Here is a 16,322-nt window from a genome sequence, read left to right as displayed (position 1 = left end):
ACGTCGAAAAAGTGTTGAGGCATCTGTCAGAGACGTCGAACCTATGGTCAGGCGCCTAGCCCAACCATAGGTAAAGGCGCCTAAAATAGGCGTCCAACAACATGTACGTGCGCCTATTTTAGGAGCATATACATGTGGTTAGGCGCCTGACCATGGGTTAAGGCGTCTGTGACAGATGCCTGAGCAGTTTTTCGGTAATCCAAGTCATTATAGTCCACTTTGTTTTAATTAAATGAAGTACGAAATTCCATTAATATTGATAATGCAACAATGTGGCCGAAAAAGTTGCACATAATGTGCCAGAAAGGTTGTTGAAGATGTTGAGGAAGGAGTAATGGCGTGATGATATCGTTCAACCTCCTTTAATGTGTGAGATGAGATAGTGATCAGAAAATTGGCCGAAGAAGTAGTCGGAGAGGAAGTATGAGCGAGGAAGTATGAGAATGGGAGAGCGAGGAAGAGTAAGGGAATGTGTACGTGTGAGTATAAATACATAAGAAGTATGTATATTGGGTGTTGGTAAGAAAACAAGAACGACATTTAGCAACCCAGTGAGAGAAATGAAGTATAGCAAGTGTAGAGGAAGTAGTATCTAAGAAAACAGGGTCATTGACATGTATAATTTAATTAATCTTTGTCTTCTGCATTCGGCAACTTGTCATTTTAACTTGTCATTTTAGAAAGAAAAAAAAGAAAGTTAATAAGAGAAACGCAGACTATGGGTATAAACTTGTAGAATAGTACATCAGTACATGAAACTTGGAAAATAATGGCAGCAAAAATAACTTGGGGTGAGAGAGGCTCGAACTCTCGACCTCAGGATCACTCAACTTAGCTATGAGACCTACGCGCTAGCCAACTGCGCCACCACCCCAATAATTGTTAAGTAAAAGGCAATTATTTATATTACAATGGAAGTAAACATTTGATAGGAAAATTTTAACAAACAAGCAAAAGCATAAGATCGTACCAATTTATCCGTTGTTTCACCTTATAAAGATTGAAGGGGTATATTAGAGTAAAATTATATGTAAAGGATGGAATAGTCTTTTACTAGTTATAGGTCTGTATTGTAAACACTATATATATTGAATGTCAGGATTAGCCTAATCAGGTTAACACAATTATTCTCCACACTCGTACTATCTTCAATAACGATCCCCAGTGTGTTGTTCTAGACTGCTCTTTCTTATTTTTCACTCGAGAGCCCAGCTTCATGTTAAAAACAAATTCCCTACCACTATTTTTGTTCATGCTATTTGGAATCTTTTTTAAAAGAAAATTCGTCAAAATAGGAAGATCTTTTGAAAAGAGTGAAGTATCTAAACACCATTTCATGCAGCATCAAATTTTAATTAAAGCACAACAATAATTCTCGCGTCTCTTGTAACAACCCCGTATGACATATGTTGATGTTGCACCTTCCTTTGTTGTTCACATTGTTTGAATCCAAGAGAAACACAACCAAACTACACACATGCGTCCAAACTACACACATGCGTCCAAAATACACACATGAAGTTGACGTATTCAAATTAGGAAAATTGGTCAAAATAGACCTTTTATATATCACATTGTGCGAAAAACAATCTTTTAAATTTATTCTGGCAACTTAAGATCTAAAAAAGAAATTTGTTTATAACAAACAACCTTAGGCCACTTTCACATATTAACCAAACCTTTTTGAGATATTGAATAGAAGAAGAAACGACCTTCATTACAGAAATTGTACAAAAATAATAAATGTTTACTATTTTAAGTTGTTAATTAAATTTTTTCACTTCAATAAGTTGATATAATGAAAACTTATTAATTGAGAGAAAAAAGAGTGCGGTAAAATGGTGGGGAAATTATTGGATGGCCCCGAGTGTCTAAGTACGAATATGACTAAGTAGGTAATAGGGTAAATAAGTTTAATATTTTAAACGCTGTATAAGTGATGGATAAAGATTTATATGAATTTACCTTCACTTGTGTATATAAAATACTTTTAATATTTTTAAAGATGGATACTACATTATTAATTGTTTAAATAGAAATAGACATTAAGGTAGGAGTTAGCTCAAGTGGGTAGAGCGCTCCCCCTTGACTCCTGAAGTCAAGGGTCCGATACTTAGTATTTTCTTAGCATGCTATGCATGCCTTACCAGCCAATGTGTTGGTATTTGGGCTGACTTGATTTCCTAATAAAAAAATAGAAATAGACATTGAGCAGGTAGAAGATGAAACGGGTCAGAAACATGTATGCAATATGCCTTTTGAGTTTCTAAATATATGGACATTTAAAATATTTACCTTATCAGTAGCGTTTCTCTTGAGTGATGAAGGTTGAATTGATTAATTAATTTTAATATTAATGTTACATAGAATTTTAAATGATTCGGAAAAAACTTAATGCATAGATGATATATGTTCAAAAACCGTGAATCGCGCGGGTATTAATCTAGTATATTACTAATACAATTTGATTAACCACTTAGGGTATGTTTGCTTCGGTCGAAAACATTTGAACTGAGCTAAATTGAAATGAATTGTTTATGAGAGAAGGAAATTAGGAACTGAAGTGAACACAAGTACATAACTGAAGTGAACATAAGTATATAACTGAACTGAAAAAAGATAGGGAGAACGGACCCTTAAAAGAAAACTGACATAAATGTAGTAGTGAGATGTTCAAAGATATTGTTATATTATAAGTAAGATCACCCATATCTTGAATGTAGTGTCTTAAACGGGTCAAGATAAAGTCGTGTTGTACCAGGTTTTCAAGAAAAATGATCGATCAATGCCTAGTGCCAAGATAAACCGACTCGTGTTGTGCCTAGCTCATATTGTTTTCATGTTTTTTAACTTTAATTTAAATGAGCAAACTAATTGGTGGGCCAACTTGTAAATCATGCTAGAACGAGCTTATGTTGAGTTGGGTTCAAATTTTATAACTAGTAGAAAAAAACAAATTAAAATTACGAAACACAAGTCAGTTTTCTAAAATTGAACCTTGCACTTGTTGAAACATATTATAAAAACATGCAAAATCAACCCAACTAATCCAATTTCATTAATTGTCATTACAATATAGATGCTATATTATATCCATATAGAATTTTAAACATCCGCCAGTTGTATCATGTTAAATTAGCCCTGTGTGATGGATAAATGATAAATGTGCTTCTTCCAACATGATTCAATTTCTTTATTGCAGCAACCTTGTCACAGATGAAAATCGATTTGGCGGCTAAAAGAAAATTCTACTAGGACATCCAATAATGAATTTGACTTAGGGCTTGTTCTTCCCAACTTATTTTCAGTTCAGTTCAGTTTAGCTCCAATCAGTTCAGTTCATCTCCAATCAGTTCAGTTCAGTTCAGCTCCATTCTTTTATAACCATTTTGTTAAATATTATTATGTTGGTATAATTTATTTTACTAATTACTCTTATTATTATTATCCTTATTCTTATTATTATTATTATTATTATTATTATTATTACTATTATCATTATTATTATTATTATTATTTAAATATATATCATTACTATTAAGTATTATTATTATTGTTGTTGTTGTTTCTATATATTATTTTGTCTATTATAGCTTTACTCATTATTATTACTATTATTATTAGGAGGAACATGGTTTAGATCAAAGCACAAATAAACCCACTTTTTTTAGCCCACAAAATGCTAGCTCCAAAATATATCAAGCCAAACACCCCTAAATGTTCTATCCGCGTTGTTTTAGTAGTTTGTTTGGTTGATCTCTGTAAAATACACTAAAATTCAATATCTTAAGATATACAACCAATAGTATAATTGAATTTGCGATTTAGTAGCCTAGCATAGTAGTAGCACACTTAAAAAGTTTAAACCCTACAATAACTTCATAGAAAAGCTCCACAACACCACTGTAAGCTCATATTTGAAAATTTTGAACATATATGCATTATCATTACTTTCAAATATCCCAAAAGTGTTACACTAGATAGACGTGGTAAAGTTTCCCACCGCAAATCATATTAACCATCCCAAAACATAAAAAGAAGTGAAAGTATTGGGTCAGACCGTCTGACCAATACTTACTGTCAGACGGGCTGAGCCCAATACTCAAATGGCCTTAGTAAGAGAATGCAGACTTCGCCGCCCTTCTTTCCCTTTACCCCTCCCTCCTTCTCACTCAACCACCACTAACTCCGTTGCATCCCACAAACACCATTTACGCACCCATATTGAGGACTGAGGAGAGAGAAAATGTCGGAACATGAATAAAAACAATCATAGTGTGCTACAAAGAATGAAGTAGACGAAAATGCATTTCGTCTCCATTTTTTGATAGTTTGCCGTCTTTTCATTAAGTAATCAAACCATGATTGTTTCGTCTACTGGACTCTTAAGTAATCAAACTTAAGTAGACGAATTACGCACCCTTCATTCCGTCTTTTCTTTCATTAAGTAATCAAACTTAATAGACGAATTAAGTAAGTCGGAACATTTCGTCTTTTCATTATATAAGGCTGTGATAGTTTGCCGACTTACTTAGTAGACGAAAAGACGGCAAACTATCAAAAAAAAATGAAGGAGAAAGTGAGAAATAAAGCAAGGTTAATCTCAGTCTCGATTCTTTATTGATCTAACAAAGAAGAAAAAAATCAGCTAAGAGGAATGAAGAAGAAGGAGAAAGTGAGAGAAAGCAGAGGTTAGTGTTTTTTTTTTCAGTTGGACTTTGTTTTGTTTCAGTTGGACTTTGTTTTGTTTCAGTTGGACTTTGTTTTCTTTCAGTTGGACTTTGTTTCGTAATATGTATACCAACTGAAACAAATAATGGATCAACTGAAACAAAAAATGGACCAACTGAAAGAAATAATGGGCCAACTGAAAGAAATAATGGACTACCTGAAAAAAAATGAAGACTACCTGAAAAAAAATGAAGACTACCTGAAAAAAAATGACCTAAGTTACTTTCATCTAGACCTAAGTTACTTTCAGTTAGACCTAAGTTACTTTCATTTAGACCTAAGTTACTTTCAGTTAGACCTAAGTTACTTTCATTTAGAGGTAACTTACTTTCATTTAGACTAACTGAAAAAGAATGAAGACTAACTGAAAAAAAATGAAGACTACCTGAAAAAAAAATGAAGACTACCTGAAAAAAAAATGAAGACTACCTGAAACTCAAGTGAAGTGGTCCGACGGGCTGATTGTGTCGGACGAGTCCGACACAATACGAACTCTAAAAAGAAATCCACCCAGGGCAAACTCATTAGTAGATACAAGTGCCCATTATCATGAAAGCATAACCAGCAACGTCATCTCCATCTGCAGCAGTGTGCCCATCTCATGGACTGGGATGAATAACTGTTCCAACACTATCGTCATTGTTTTGGGAATGCAAGGACCATTACTAGAATCAACCTTCTCCAATCGACGACATGCTTCCATTTTAACAAAGGCTTCCTTCCAATTCTCTCAGCCTCCCTCAATGCTGAATCGCGGGATTGACAGTACAACAAAGAACATTTCTTGGTCAGATCTACTCAACAGCTGAGCTATGAAGTTGATATGGACAACCATTCCTTTGTATATGTTGGAGTTAAGGCTTCTTAGCTTCTTTTATTCTATTGTCCCACATTGCTTGTGGGAGGGAATGCCTCCTTTTTTGTATATTCCCTCATTCCTATTATTGAGTTGGTACATGAGATGCTTTTGTGGTTGGATGTCATGTTTGGTTTGGGCTTGCTATCACACGCCCGGACCGGGCCACGGCCATGGGCCTTGGGCTTTAGGCTTTGGGCTTTGGGGAATAAACTTAACTAAAGTTTTTGGACCCGGGATTGAGCGCGTGTGTGACAGTTGGAGTCTTGTAACGTTTTGACCGTTACAGGATTGATGGCAATCCCTTGATATCCTTCAAATTGTGTTATTATATGTCTTTATGTGGATGACATGCTGATTTTTGGTAACAACTTAAAGGTGGTTAATGATACTAAAATTTTTTTGTCTTCAAAGTTTGAGATGAAAGATTTGGGAGAAGCTGATTTGATTTTAGGAGTAAGACTTAAGAAAACCTCCGATCGCATTTCCCTTAGTCAGTCTCATTATGTGGAAAAGGTGCTTAAAAAGTTTAATTCCTTTGATGTTGTTCCAGTAAGTTCTCTCTATGATTCTAGTATTCATTTGACCAAGAACTTAGGTGAAGTGTCTCACAAAGTGAATATGCGAAAATCATAGGTAGTTTCTGTACCTCATGAACTGTACTCGACCTGACATAGCTTATACAGTGAGTAGACTTAGTAATACCACTAACCCTAGTAATGAACACTGGAGTGCTCTTCATCGTCTTCTCAGATACCTAAAAGGAACTGTTGATTTTTGTCTGCATTACTCTAAATTTCCTGCTGTTCTTGAAGGATTTTGTGATGCAAATTGGGTATCTGGTAATGATGAGATTAGTTCAACTAGTGGCTATGTGTTTACCCTTGGTGGTGGTGCTATATCGTGGAAGTCTTCGAAGCAGACTTGTATAGCACGTTCCACCATGGAGTCTGAGTTCATTGCCCTCGAGTTGGCAGGGCAAGAAGCTGAATGGTTGAGAAATCTGTTGTCTGATGTTCCTTATGGGAGGACAGGGTGCACCTGTCTTTCTTCATTGTGATTCTCAAGCAGCCATTGGTGTTGCTAAGAACAGTGTCTAAATGGTAAGAAGAGACACATACGGATCAGACATGGAGTCGTCAAACAACTCCTGAAAAATGGGGTAATTTCTTTGGACTATGTGAGGTCCGAAAGAAATCTTGCAGACCCCTTTACTAAGGGGTTATCTAGGAGAGTTGTCCTAGAGTCGTCGAGGGGGATGGGGCTAAAGCCCATTAGTTGAGATTTTAAGGTGGATACCCGTTTGAGGTCAAACGAAGCCATAAAATCTTAACTTGCACTACATATCTCATCCCTATGACGCATGGTAGTGCTTTTTATCCATAGCCTATTGGTGGTGCTACTGAGACGCACTTGATGGATATACATTGAGAGGTTGAGCTTTACTCTTAATAGTTCCATATCCCTCCGGGGTGGTGTTATTGAGAAACACTTGATGGACTACCTACGTAAGTGTGGAGGTTAAGCCGCCTTCTATGAAAGACTGGGTTGTCTTTCTATAACACTTATTAGACCCAAGGAATGCGCATGGCTATAAAGCGCTTGTGATGTATCGCGGAGATTGCACGATCTTAAGGTAGGTATGTGTTGTGGGGGTCTCAACGGAACTCTAGTGAGTTCAAGAGAAATTCACTCACTAGATAGTAAGTTGTTGCCTCATTTCACTATGCATCAATTCAAATCGAAAGATATTGGTGCTTAATTACTTTCCTTTCCTTACCCAGGAATTTCTTTTGCTTTTCAGAGCCTTTGTGGGGATTGTTGGAATTAAAGCTTCTTAGCTTCTTTTATTCAATTGTCTCACATTGCTTGTGGGAGGGAATGCCTCCTTGTTTATATATTCTCTCCCTCCTTCCTATTAATGAGTTGGTACTTGAGATGCTTTTAGGGTTGGAGTCATATTTGGTTTGGGCTTGCTATCATACGCGCGCGCGCTGCCCGTTCGGATCGGGCCAAGGCCATGGGCTTTGGGGAATAAACTTAACTTAACTAAAGTTTTCGACCCGGGATTGAGCGCGTGTGTGACAATTGGAGTCTGGTAATGTTTTGACCGTTACATGATTGATGGCAATCCCTTGATATCCTCCTATTTACTGCCTTCCATTTTTGGCCTGATTTTCTGCTATAAAATCAGTGCCTCTGATCAGTTTATGAGACATAATAAAACACTCTCTCGCTTAACTTAACCCTATATTCCAAATTTTTATTGTTCGATATGAAGGCAAAGGCATCAATGGTATTGTTGGTGACCCAATGATCCATACTCAGGTCAATCGTGTCATTTCTGCTAATTAAAATACGACGTTCATCTCCCAGTTCAAAATATTCTTATCACAGAAAAATATTCTGGACCAAAAAACTGTTGATTTTTCGGTCGATCCAGAAAAGATAATAACATAATGAATGAATCATTATGATGTAAAACTCAATTATAATGACATAAATGTATATTATGATGACATTAAATGCTGGATAATAAAAGTAAGTGAACTTATACAATTAACAAAGAAAGAGCAAGAATGATACTTGCAAAAAGATTGCAGTCAAAGAAGAAATCAGAGTTGATAAATTCGCTTAACTCAACCCTATATTCCAAATTTTTACTGTTCGATATGAAGACAAAGGCATCAACGGTATTGTTGGTGACCCAATGATCCATACTCAGGTCAATCGTGTCATTTCTACTAATTAAAATACGAGTTTTTCGGTCCAGAATATTTTTTGGTTGTGAATGTAGCTTGGAAGTAGATGAGATCAAGATAGGTTGTCTAACTACATACCTTATTTCTAAAGAGTTTGGAAGAGTATTTGTTAGCCGTCATCTTAACTACAAATCTCATACGTATGAGAATATGTCGACGACAGCACTGTGTTTTACTAATTATTGTTTCTACTCAGAGTGTGAAGATATACGCCATCTTCATGACTTGACTCCTAAGGAGGAAGCGGAAGAAAAAAAAGTAAAGAGCTTGTCGTGAAGGTTGAAGAAATTGCATGTTTTGAACTGAGAGATGAATGTCGTATTTTAATTAGCAGAAATGACAAGATTGACCTGAGTATGGATCATTAGGTCACCAACAATACCATTGATGTCTTTGTCGTCATATTGAACAGTATAAATTTGGAATGTAGGGTTGAGTTAAGCGAATTTGTCAACTCCGATTTCTTCTTTGACTGCAATCTTTGTGTAAGTAATTTAGACCTGTTCAATGGGTCGGGTCCCCAAAAAAGACCCTTGACCCGACCCTTTATTATAGGGTCATGACCCGACCCAATTAAAATAGGGTCGGGTCATATAGGGTCTGACCCTAATAAGATATTAACTGGTCGGGTCGGGTCAAAAAAGGGTCATTTAAATTTTTTGGCAGAGTCTAGCAATTTTGTTTAGAAACCCTCATTTATCTTTCTACTCTCTTCTCTCTCCTCTCTTCTCTCTCCTCTCTCATCTCTCCTCTCTCGTCTCTTCTTCTTTCTTTCAAAAACAAGGTGTTTTGACTTGCACTTTTGGATTAGCCTTTTTGACATATGGTGCTTGTATCCTTTCGAATTTATTTTTATAGTTCATCAAATTTTCCCATTTGTTTTGGTATTGGGTGTTAACTAGAATTTCCCACCTATCAAGCATTCTAATGATCATAAGCAGATCCATACTCAGGTCAATCGTGTCATTTCTGCTAATTAAAATACGACATTCATCTCCCAATTCAAAACATTATTATCACAGAAAAATATTCTGGACCAAAACACTGTTGATTTTTCGGTTGATCCAGAAAAGATAATGACATAATGAATGAATCATTCTGACGTAAAACTCAATTATAATGACATAAATGTATATTATGATGACATTAAATGCTGGATAATAGAAGTAAATAAACTTATACCATTAACAAATAAAGAGCAAGAATGATACTTACAAAAAGATTGCAGTCAAAGAAGAAATCTGAGTTGATAAATTCGCTTAACTCAATCCTATATTCAAAATTTTTACTGTTCGATAGGAAGACAAATGCATCAATGGTATTGTTGGTGACCCAATGACCATACTCAGGTCAATCGTGTCATTTCTGCTAATTAAAATACGACATTCATCTCCGAGTTCAAAACATTCTTATTACAGAAAAACATTCTGGACCAAAAAACTGTTGATTTTTCGGTCGATCCAGAAAAGATAATAACCTAATGAATAAATCATTCTGACGTAAACTCAATTATAATGACATAAATGTATATTATGATGACATTAAATGCTCGATAATAAAAGTAAATAAACTTATATAATTAACAAATAAAGAGCAAGAAAGTTACTTACAAATAGATTACAGTCAAAGAATAAATCAAAGTTGACAAATTCGCTTAACTCATCCCTATATTCCAAATTTTTACTGTTCGATATGAATGCAAACACATCAGTTGGTGACCCAATGATCCATACTCAGGCCAATCGTGTCATTTCTGCTAATTAAAATACTAGTTTTTTGGTCCAGAATATCTTCTGTTGTGAACGTAGCTCGGAAAAAGATGAGATGGTTGTCTAACCACATACCTTATTTCTAAAGAGTTTGGAAGAGTATTTGTTATCCGTCATCTTAACTACAAATCTCATATGTATGAGAATATGTCGACGACAGCATTGAGTTTTACTAATTATTGTTTCTACTCAGAGTTTGAAAATATACGCCATCTTCATGACTTGACTCCTAAGGAGGAAGCGGAATAAAAAAATAAAGATCTTGTGGAGGAGGTTGAAGAAATTGCATGTTTTGAACTCAGAGATGAATGTCGTATTTCAATTAGCAGAAATCACGATTGACCTGAGTATGGATCATTGGGTCACCAACAATACCATTGATGTCTTTGCCTTCATATCGAACAGTATAAATTTGGAATATAGGGTTGAGTTAAGCGAATTTGTCAACTCCCATTTCTTCTTTGACGGCAATCTTTTCGTAAATATCATTATTGCTCTTTATGTGTTAATTGTATAAGTTTATTTGCATTTATTATCAGTTTACTTTGTGACTTTATCGATAATTTATACTGACACAAAGTAAACAGATAATAAAAGTAAGTAAACTTATACAATTAACAAAGAAAGAGCAAGAATGATACTTACAAAAAATATTGCAGTCAAAGAAGAAATCAGAGTTGATAAATTCGCTTAACTCAACCCTATATCCCAAATTTTTACTATTCGATATGAAGGCAAAGGCATCAATGGTATTGTTGGTGACCCAATGATCCCTACTCAAGTCAATCGTGTCATTTCTGCTAATATGACGTTCATATCCCAGCTCAAAACATTCTTATCACAGAAAAAGATTCTGGACCAAAACACTGTTGATTTTTCGGTTGATCCAGAAAAGATAATGACATAATGAATGAATCATTCTGACGTAAAACTCAATTATAATGACATAAATGTATATTATGATGACATTAAATGCTGGATAATAAAAGTAATTAAACTTATACAATTAACAAATAAAGAGCAAGAATGATACTTACAAAAAGATTGCAGTCAAAGAAAAAATCAAAGTTGATAAAGTCGCTTAACTCAATCCTGTATTCCAAATTTTTACTGTTCGATAGGAAGGCAAAGACATCAATGGTATTGTTGGTGACCCAATGATCCATACTCAGGTCAATCGTGTCATTTCTGCTAATAAAAATACGAGTTTTTTGCTAATTAAACATTTAAAATCTTCGATTTAATTAGGGCAATTAGGTTCGGTCTTAGGCCTCCAAAATCTCAGAAACGGGATTGCTAATGTTGATGCCTACAACATGGTTGGTTGTACAGCTCACACCATCAAGGGTTATAATGTCATTAGTGGAGATTATGAGTTCATGGGTGAGTAGTACAAAAACAAGAAGTTTGAGGTTTTGCGCGAGCATTTGCAAATTGTGCCCTTTTATGGCAGTATTTTCAACATTGAAGACAAAGTAGATCTTATAGTGATGAAATCCAAATATTACAACTGCTTGGCCAATGATGAGTTAGTGAGGCCATTGCATGCTGTGATGGTGGTAGGATGTGGTCAGTGTGAACATGTAGAAACTGGAGTGAAGGAAGATTATTGGATCATCCAAAATATTTGGGATACTTGTACCAAATATGAAAGAGTGAACAACAAGCTTTTAAATTACGGATTAGTGGTTCATGTTTAGGCAAAATATTTTATACTTTTGCTACTTGTTGTTACTTAGCTTTGCATGCACAAACTATGGTTTGGTGCTTAGGTTGTTATTTTAAGTATTAATATGATTATTTTCCTTTGTCGTTAAAAAAAAACGTAAGAAAAACTATTTTTACTTATATATTTATTTTAAGTATTAATGTGATTATTTCCATTTGTCTTTAACATGGCATTGATGCTATTTTCGATTATATCGATGTTCATTATATATTTACTAGGATGAAGGCAAGTGAAACAGGTGGTGGAACTCGTGGAAGTGGTGTCCAATGAAGGCAGTTTAGAAGAAATGAGATTTTTGTTAAGAGTGGGGGTCAAGTTATGTTAAAATTGTAAAAAATTGAGTAGACTATTATAAATGGAAAAATTAGAATAGTGTCAATTACTTAATACAGACTTCCATAAAATAGTTTGTGAACGAGTGCTTGGGAAGGTTAATTAGATGTCAAGTACATAATAATGTCATATGAAACAACATCTATACTATACTGAACCTGACCATTTTTTTTATGATCATCTATGTTGTTGGTATGTTGAGTTTGCTGATTATTTTTCACATTGGCAAATCTATTATGAGTCCCAATTTAGCATGAACAGTATTTTGAGTCTCTCTTTATTGGTGAATTTATCTATGGTTGCATGTTTGTATTGTGTATGAAAATTGGTTGGATTTATTGTTGGATTAATTAAATTGGATTCAGTTGGATTCTGTTGGTTTCTTGGTTGGACTGTTGGATTGGATTGGATTTGATCCTGTTGGTTTGTTGGTTGGACTGTTGGATTGGATGGGAATGGATTTGGTTCTGTTGGTTTTTGGAATGGACTACATATTGGATTGTGTTTGTTGCTTGACAATTTGGTTAAATTGCATTCCTAATTCACTTGGATTGTGTTGTAATTGTTTGTCGCTTTGTTTTTTTTGCTTGGATGGATTGTGTTTGGTTGAAATGAATCCCTTTACATCTCAATGAACATTTTGTGAGAGATAATAGTCACAACTAATGCAAATGATGAAAGGGATTCAACATATCACATAACCCTGTTCTTGGCTCCAAGTTTGAATTCACTTTGTGGTTCAAACTTGTTGAGGAATCAAACATGGATTATGTATTGATGACTATGTTAATCCTGATGCATTAAAGAAGTCAAATGATGTTAAGTTATCAATTTTGTAATTTGTCTGCCATATACGACTTGGGTGGGTAGTTCCAATAACCTGATCTCATCTGCAAATAAAAGTAGTACGACATAAATGAACTCTTAACTATCATTATCTTCATAACATGCATTACATTATATGTGAGGACTTATTTGTTTCATTACATCTTTGTAGATGCGATTTACGGTGCTTTAATGGACACCTAATTCCTTTGCAAGTTTACTTTGAAATCCCCATTTCATTACCCCCTCATTCTCATTTAGTAGTAGACAATCAACAATTTTTCTCCTTTGTGGTAGTGTTAGATCTCTATTGTGCCGTATAATTATTGCATTTATGTTTGCTTCTTCTTCTGCAAGTTCTTCTTCCTCATCTTCAATTATTTCTGAGCTTGTAGCTCAAAATCCTCCCACAATAGCTACTCAATTGAGAAGAAGCCTGGGTCATCAAGTCCTCCATCCTTCATGATGCAAATTCTTCAATGATATGAAGCGATCTGATTTTTTTTGTGATTTTTTTTTTGTTGTACAAAGTAATTGGTAAAACTAATTTAACTAAGGTGATGTGTTTACAGTGTCTAATTGCTGAATGTTTTTTTTTGTGAACAATGAAACAGTTAAGGTAGGAGAAGAAGAGGAAAGAGGAACAAAATTGTAATGTTCTGAAATGGGAGGGTTTATAGTTTTTGGGATGTTTTATGGATTGAAAAAACATTTGATTTTGGCTCCAAAAAGCTGAAAATTTGGAGCATTACAATTTGGAGCAAAAATTTTTGGTAATATGCATTTTTTTGGAAAGGAAATTGAATATATTATTATCACATGAGATATTATTATACTACTGCTCTTACAAATTATTGTTCACTTTTTATTTGAGTAAGGTTATTTTAGTAAATTAAATATAATATAATCATGTAAGATTACTATACTGCCCTTACTAATCATTCTTCGCTCTTTATTTAATTAAGCAAGGTTATTTTAGTATAAGCACAATTGTTTTCCTAACATAATTAATTTAAACAACTGCTCACTCCCACATAATCTCCCACACACACATATGACCACAAATACATTTACTTTGTAGTATATTATTGACTATTAATAGTTTACTATATACAGGGTAAAATATTTTTTATTTATTGATTGGGAGAAATATTTTAAATGAAGAGGTTGTGTGCCCAATTTTTTTCTTCTTGGGATAAATGTCTTGAATTTATGTTATTTCATCGTTTTTTTTTTTTGTGGGCTGCTAAACGCACTATGTATTACTAAATGTAAAAAGGAAAAGTCCTAAAATGCCCTTATATCTTTATTTCAATTTAACAAAAGTTTGTTTGCTCTCTTATCATCTTCATTCTTTTCGGCTGAAAACAAGTGAAATGAACTGAATAGTATTAAAAGAAAGGAAAGAAAATGAATTGAATATGTATCAACCTTTGATGTTTGGTTCGAAAGTTAATAAAAGATTTTATTGAAAAGGAAAGAAAATCAAAGAAAAACAACTTCACAAATTTTTCACTTTTCTTTCCGGTAAAAAATAGGGGTTTTTTTTTATAGAAAAAAACAATTCATTAATAAGAAATCTATACGGCATCAACAAAGATATTCAATTCCAACAAGAACATTACACATTGAAACAAATGGACATATTCTTCATCAAAACTACATTAGTCACATAGACTCAGGCCACTACTACAAAATTGATTTATTGGAACACTAAGCGTGTAACACTTTTTAGATCTGTTGCATTTCAGGCCATAATAAGGAACAATGTAAATTGTTTAGTATTTTGTCAGTACTTTGAACGAAAGTTGAAGATATTTTTTATTTATTGATTGGGAGAAATATTTTAAATGAATAGGTTGTGTGCCCAGTTTTATTTTCTTGGGATATATGTCTTAAAATTATGTTATTTCATCCGTTTATTTTGTGTGCTGCTAAATGCACTATGTATTACTAAATGTAAAAAGGGAAAATCCTAAAATGCCCTTATATCTTTATTTCAATTTAACAAAAGTTTGTTTGCTCTCTTATCATCTCCATTCTTTTCGGCTGAAAACAATTGAAATGAACTGAATAGTATTAAAAGAAAGGAAAGGAATTGAATATATATCACCTTTTGATGTTTAGTTAGAAAGTTAATAAAGGATTTGATTGAAAAAGAAAGAAAGTCAAAGAAAAATAACTTTACAAATTTTTCACTTTTCTTTCCGGTAAGAAATAGGGGATTTTTTTTTATATAAAAAAAACACTTCATTAATAAAAAAGCTATACCACATCAATAAAGATATTCAATTCCAACAAGAACATAACACATTGATACAAATGGACATATTCTTCATCAAAACTACAGTCGCCACATAGACCTTCCACTATAATATCATTACGAAGTAATTTCTTTCCTTTTCTAACCAAGGAAATGAAATATATTTTCTTTTCTTTAAACCAAACATGGGAATATGAAATTTATTTTCTTTCTTTTCTTTCCCTTCCCTTTCTTTTCTTTACTAGAATTGAACAAAAAGTTAGACCGATCGACCTATTACCGAAAGAAACGGGTCATGAACAAAGAAAGTCGATCCGTTATAGAAAAATGACTGACTTGAAAATGATCGAAACCCATTTCTGACAGACCAAAACCGACCCGACCGATTTATCAGGTATAGTGGTAGTGGTTGGTGGGTGTGAGAATTGACAATGGGTAGAAGAAGAAGAAGAAGATGAGAGAGAGAGAGATATTAAGGGGTTTACGTTAGTATATATAACTAGGCCAATCATTTGATGTTAATTATATTTAACAAATGTTGGTGAGGGTTGTTAATTAAATTAAACAAAAGTGTTTTCTTTCCATCCTTAACTATACCAAACATAAGGAAAAAGGATGTGTTATGATTGTTTCCATTCCAATATAATATCAAATAATTATTTAAAATAATATTTTTTATCATCATTTCCCCTGTTTATCATAATCCTTTCAATTTCATTTTCGTTTATCTTACCAAACCCTTTAATTATCTTTGGTAATTTATATTTTAGAAAAAATATAGTCATATGAGATTTTGTAGCACAACCTTCGAGAAGAATTTATTTATCTAATAACTGTTGATTAGATTCATCTCAATGCATATATTTTTTAAATATTAACTATTTATGATTTTTATTCATTAATAATTAAAGATATTAATATTTAAAACCATATATCGACAAGCGAAAAAACATAAAACGGTACAATTATTTCGAAACAGAGGAGGAAGTATAGTCCAATCCAATATAGTCCAAAGATATTATCTTTATCTCTAAATCACAATGAACTGTAGACT

General features: G+C 33.7%; 1 non-coding gene across 1 annotated transcript; it reads right to left on the bottom strand.

Annotated features, from left to right (window-relative positions):
• Positions 1-787: 787 nt before the first annotated feature.
• On the bottom strand, positions 788-874 carry TRNAM-CAU (transfer RNA methionine (anticodon CAU)). Its single transcript is given in 2 exon segments — positions 788-823; positions 837-874. It is a non-coding gene; the product is annotated as a tRNA-Met (tRNA).
• Between the last annotated feature and the right edge of the window lie 15,448 nt (positions 875-16,322).

Source organism: Beta vulgaris, chromosome 2 (genome assembly GCF_026745355.1).
Source record: "Beta vulgaris subsp. vulgaris cultivar EL10 chromosome 2, EL10.2, whole genome shotgun sequence".
In the NCBI taxonomy this organism is placed as follows: domain Eukaryota; kingdom Viridiplantae; phylum Streptophyta; class Magnoliopsida; order Caryophyllales; family Amaranthaceae; genus Beta; species Beta vulgaris.
The sequence above is the reverse complement of the archived record's forward strand: the minus strand, read 5'-3'. Positions and strand labels throughout refer to the sequence as shown.